Source organism: Macrosteles quadrilineatus, unplaced genomic scaffold (assembly GCF_028750875.1).
Source record: "Macrosteles quadrilineatus isolate MER2022 unplaced genomic scaffold, UCM_ALF_1.0 Scaffold_351__1_contigs__length_89706, whole genome shotgun sequence".
Classification (NCBI taxonomy): Eukaryota; Metazoa; Arthropoda; class Insecta; order Hemiptera; family Cicadellidae; genus Macrosteles; species Macrosteles quadrilineatus.
Genome location: NW_026542944.1, coordinates 65154 through 71076, shown reverse-complemented (window position 1 = coordinate 71076; position 5923 = coordinate 65154).

The window sequence follows — 5923 nt, the reverse complement described above, 5'->3', positions numbered from 1 at the left end:
GCCTGTTGGGCGAGTACACATACTCACACACACACACTCACACATAGGGAGGATAACGCAATGTTTTACGATTTTTAGGCCAACCTCCGTACCAGCCCCTGGACTTATGGGTTTTAAGCCTGCCTGTTGGGCGAGTACACATACTCACATACACACAAGGAAACACCTCGAACTATAATCCGTTTTTTAATAAGGAACATCTCTATCCATGTACATTAAATGATTATCTACAAAATTACTACTTACATCTTGATATAAGACTACATTATCCCAATCTACTTTATTTGCAAAGTCGTGGATAAAAGATTCCGACAACTTTTGATATTTACATACAATACTCCAACATCCGTCAAAGTTTACAGCCATTTCCCGAAGAAAGTATTCGGGGAATTTCTGGCGCTTTAAAATTGGAGCCCAGTTCACTCTGTGAAAGTATATTCTGAGCATTTCAATGGAAAAATCATAATGGGACGATAAAATTTCCCAATCTAAAAATCTACTAAATTTCATGACAAATTTGTCTGTTAGAACCCCGTGGGGCTCTTTGCTCTCCTGAGACAACAGTGACCAGGCGTTCTCCATCTCCAAGCTCATACTGACCGGTTTCATGGAGGGAAAGGTTTAAGTAGTACTGTAGAGTGTAGGCTGCGCTGAAAGCGCACCTTTTATGGTCACCGGTGACACAGCTTATTCCTGGTAGGCAGAAATTGTAAATGGATGGGCCAGAGATTTCCCGTACGTTGGGATGAAACCCTCGCAAAAACTCTGCCTTTTCCCTGCCTTTTGTGTAAATAATTTTAAAAGGAATGCAAAGTGCTGTAATTAAACCTTCATTGTATGGTACAGACCCTTCATTCCAACGGATACCATGATGCCGAGTTAACCAGCGAGCGGTTCTTTGCATTTTATCATTTAAATTTGTAATACTATAAGGTGGTTTGAAAATAATTTGGCAGTTCAAAGAGCCGCCGACAACGGCCAACTCTTTAATTATAAATTTGTTATCATTATCTGTGAAGGCTTGAAACTCAACTACTGCAAACGCCATTTGGCCACCTTTTGTACAGTGATATCTCGTTAAACAAACGTTCGGCTATTAAAGTAGGCAACTGATCTGTACACTCGTTCACACCGGAAAGGACTTGATTGATACACTCTTTGATTAAATCGTCCCGGTAAAAAAGCTCCCTAAGTGAAATGTAAATTAGAGGGAGGTTATTAATAAACATGCACCATTCATTCTGGTTGAGAGTTATAGAGTGCTCGCCGTCAGAGACGTAAGCATACTGATGCCCAAAGACCATGTTTACCCTAATATCCTCCCCCGTATCTACTTTGAACGAGTATTGGTTCTTACCCTCGAGTGCAAGGGTGACGTCATTAAAGTGAGTTGCGAGCTGACAAAATGCATCGTATGACCAATAAACACAACCTTTTCTGCCTTTAAATAATATTCCGAGCCCTCTATTTAGAAAAATCCCCGTCACGACACATTTTGTTAGGTCATTATCCAAATGATAGTCTGATTTCAAGAAAACCCCGGTTAGTAAATTTATAGGTTCTTTGCTCTTGGGAATGAGCATCGGCTCTATACTTACATCCGCTCCCTGCGACGTCATCGCTCATACTAAATTTTCTTTAAACGGTTACTTTATTAACAGTACCTGTCAGTAATGAATATGTCATGTGAGTATCATGTAAAAGTAAACAGTACGCGGACGTATTTGCTGTAAAGGCTGTACTGGACTCAAACTCTACTCGCACATCAATAGGGCCTGATTTTATGGAATCATTTTGCTTTGAACAATCAATAACGTACAGGGGTGCTTTGTCTTTGTATTTTTCCTTGTCCACTGCTGGATAGCTTTGTTTCCCGTAGTACGAAGAATGGAAACGGAAAAACATTTCATAGAAGATAGACCAATCACCGTGAATGTTATCATATGGATAGTACTGCGAATTTAAATAAACTTTAATATTTTTTAGATCGCAAGCATCAAAACATGACATGTCCTTTTTTATGTCATTTTTGCGACTAGTCTGAAATCCTACTATTACGTAACGGGGTTTTTCAAGCTGACTGGAGGTCTTTACAGTCCACGATTGTAAAGTGGTCTGTGGTACTGATGGATACTCGTGCAGTTCCCACGATCTAAACGGTAAATGTACCTTTGTATCTTTTTCAATCATCTTTAGTAGTTTCAAACGGTAAGGATCAGATACGGTAACGTGTGGCACCCTCCAGTATACTCCTGTAATTTCCAAAACTACTTCAGCAGCATTTGTACTGTGTACTGCGTTTAAATCGGTCGATGACCGCAAAAGAATCAATTCTTGTCTGACATTAGCAATTACACGCTTATAGTCCTCGGCAAACCCTAGCAACATGTGCAAAGGAACACTGAATGAAAACTCTGTAATTTTCTCCGTTTTCCCAGAACCTAACCAACAAGCGTTTTTTAAACTTTCTAGTTCACCCTGTTGTACCGATAATAGGTTTTTAATGGTTGTTGTTATACCTACATTTTTTATTCGATCGACCTCGACACCCCCGATTTCATATCTAATATCATCAAAAAGAAACGCCACAGCATTATTGACAAAATGAACTTCTGCAGCAGTTCCATCCTGTTTCTTTCCGCTAACTCTGCCCACGATATGGAGAGTACTGTCAAACGGTGCAGTTATTATGTCCTGTTGACTGATTGGTATACGTATTTCATCGTTATTCTTAAAGGTCGATGAAGCGTACGGTTTATGAGTGTGAAACTCAATACCTGTGATTACATCACTGTACTCTGCTTTATTTTCTATGTCCAACATCTTGAACTTTAAATCCTAATGAACGCAAAAACTTTGTGTTGGTTGATGTTAACCGTACAGTGTCTTGACGCTTACTGATGGGTAAAGATTTTGTGACCTCCCTAAATACCAAACCCATTTTTCCTCCTTATATGCAGCCTGATGGATATATTTTCGTTTCTCAAGTTGATTCTCTCACCGTTTTGATCTTTGAGAGTGATTGTAACGTTGTTTATCCTCTTGACGTTCACAGGCAAATAAATGATTGTGTTGGGTACCTCCACTATTTTATAGCCCGGACCCACGTTTGGGTAGAACTCGTGTATGACATGGCCCTCAGCTCCATTGTCATACGAACCTCGAACTATATTACACTCTACGCGTATTACGTTTACATTAATGATGCTTACTGTTCGGTCGGAAGCGTGTTTTTCACTTGCTTTCAAAATTTTACTATCAAAACCCAGTAGAGGAGCAAGCGTGTTACTTTGTGTAAAATCAATAGCTTGGCTACACTTTATTTCCGATTTTAGCGTATTGTTATTTGCTTTCAATTCCAATTCCACATCCTTCCCTACTTTTTCTTTTAGAGCAGTTTCTAAATCTTCAATCTCATATGCCCCTTCAGCTATTTCAATCATTTTACCATCGCCGTAATAAAATTTGTTATTTTTACCCGCTTCAATATTTGGGATCGAGTGAAACGTCATCAAGTCTATAAGGCCAATCTCCCATTCTCCTTCACTAACGTCAACAGGTGGGAAGTAATCTTTTGAAACATAGGAACCCCTTCCACTCAAGCTAAACATTGTCGAGAAACTGTAAGCACAAGTGTCCGCATACAACTGAATTGAAATTTTGCTTCCGCTCGTAGTTATAGTAAATGTCGCAGCTACCAAAATACTGTAAAAGTTCACGTGGTGGCTTGAGATTACCAAAACTATCGAAATAGTACACGATATCTTTTACCTTTTTATAACACACCCAGTGAGTACCGTTGCCGAAACTAGAATCCAAGTTTACAATAGCCGATTCATTTTCTTTTGGTGCGCTAGGTAGAGTGTCTCTCATATAAACTCCTCTAAAGTGTGGTATACGTAGTTCTTTTGCATAGTGTAATAAATCATAATTTGTCAAAGGCCTTATCGGGATCGAGCTTTTTTTTTACTTACTCTTTTCTTTGTCTTTTTCTTACCGGCCCCTTGTTTTGGGTAAGGTCTTAGGTACAAACCTTTACCCTTTGGGTACGGTCTAAGGTACAACCCGTTTCTCTTGGTGGGAGATTTACGCTTAACTGGGCTTTTCTTCTTCTTTTTACCACCCCCTAACTTTGTTTTAGTCTTCATGGCTGTAGTAACAGCCCAAGCAGCTGCTTTTTCAGCCAAAGATGCGTCTGAGGATTTAAATCGTCGCCACGCGCGCTCGGCCAACTCAGCGTCGGCCTGCCGTCTGTTCTCGGAATCTTTGTATTGCGAGTACGCAATGTCGTGCTGTTTGCAAGCTTCGTCTAATCCGTTGATTCCCTTGTCACCTCTAGCTAATCTTTTGGCTAATTTTGTACCTGGCCCACAGTAATTATAACCAGGTAAGTGAGCTTCAAATGGTAACAAATCTACAGCCTTGTTTACAACGGAGGATATAATACCTCTTCCTGTGACTGCTCGTCTGCGTCTAACCGATGTTTTCCTCTTCCCTGCCATTTTATAACTGATGACTGACACGTACTACAATGTTTTAAATAGATCGTCCCATGTAGACTGCTCCCGGACAACCTGTGTATTCCAATCTTCAAAACTAGGGTAACTAGCCCTCCCCCTGTTTATCTGTTTGTACAGTGTATAGGCCAGATCTGCCACCACTTCCTTGACGTATTCTTTATTTACAGCATCGTTTAACCACCGTGGTTTACCTATGTTTGTCAGCCGTTTACTTTTAACGTCCCAATGTTTATCTTTATCGGGTAAAATTGAATTATTTTGTAGATATTGCAAGGTAACTGCATCGTGAATGTGGGCAGGATCGGAGACCTGTCCTAACCGTTTATTCTTGAAATTCCATGCTAGTCCGCCTTGTAAAGGTGTGTGATTGTCCAAGTATTGTTTATTTACGGCATCTCCCCCTTTACTGGGGGGTGCTACATTCTGAATAACTGTATTTTTAACATCAAAAGCTCCATTTTTATTTTTTTGCAACGTGTTTTTATTGAAATACTCGAGATTTACAGCGTCTTTGTTGCCAACTGGGGAGGCAACATTCTGTATGACCAACTGTTTTGCATCAAAAGACCCCACACCTCGTGTTATAGTGTTTTCCTTGAGAAATAATAGGTTAACGGCATCTCCATCCGCCTTTGGTGGAGCAACATCTTGCAGCCGGTAATGGTGTATCGAGTATGCGGTGGCGTCAGAGAACTTAAGCGGGGTATGAAGATCCATATATTGTTTTGTTACCGCATCTTTAACATCAACTGGATCAGCTATATTACATACACGTGTGTTTTGAGCATCAAAATGACCACTTTGCAGTGTCATACAGTTTAAAAGTGAATTCGCATGCGATCTAAAATTCATCGCATCAAGATTGTCTTTTGGATCGTCGACATTGCACAGACGTTTACCTTGCATATCGTAGCTACCATCCTGTGACAATGCAAAGCCTACGCCTTTGGGTCCAACAAGACCCTTCTCCTTCTTAGTATAACGTCCAAACTTGTCTATGCCCATCGTGAGACTGACTTGTATCGACTGTTTCCGCTACCTTTTATGTATCCTGCTTCGTGCAGTTCCTCTACAATGTTTACAATCTCGTTACTATGTGAAGTATTTCCCGTTTCAGCTGATGCTACCAACAGTTTTAGTCTATCGACCAACTCGTTGGGATTATCCCAATGCACTATATCGCGAGACTTTGTACTTTTCCACGACATTCCTCTACCCTGTCTGACGGGAAACAGATCTTTGATAACGTGTCTGTATTTCAAACTACTATCACGTCTGATTTGATTGTCAAAATTATAACCCTTTTTGTGAGCATTTGACGCAATCAATATACTTTTGTAAGCATTTAGATCGTCCTCTGCATACACATCGCTGTTTGGCAGTCTTTTAAATATAAGCTCATA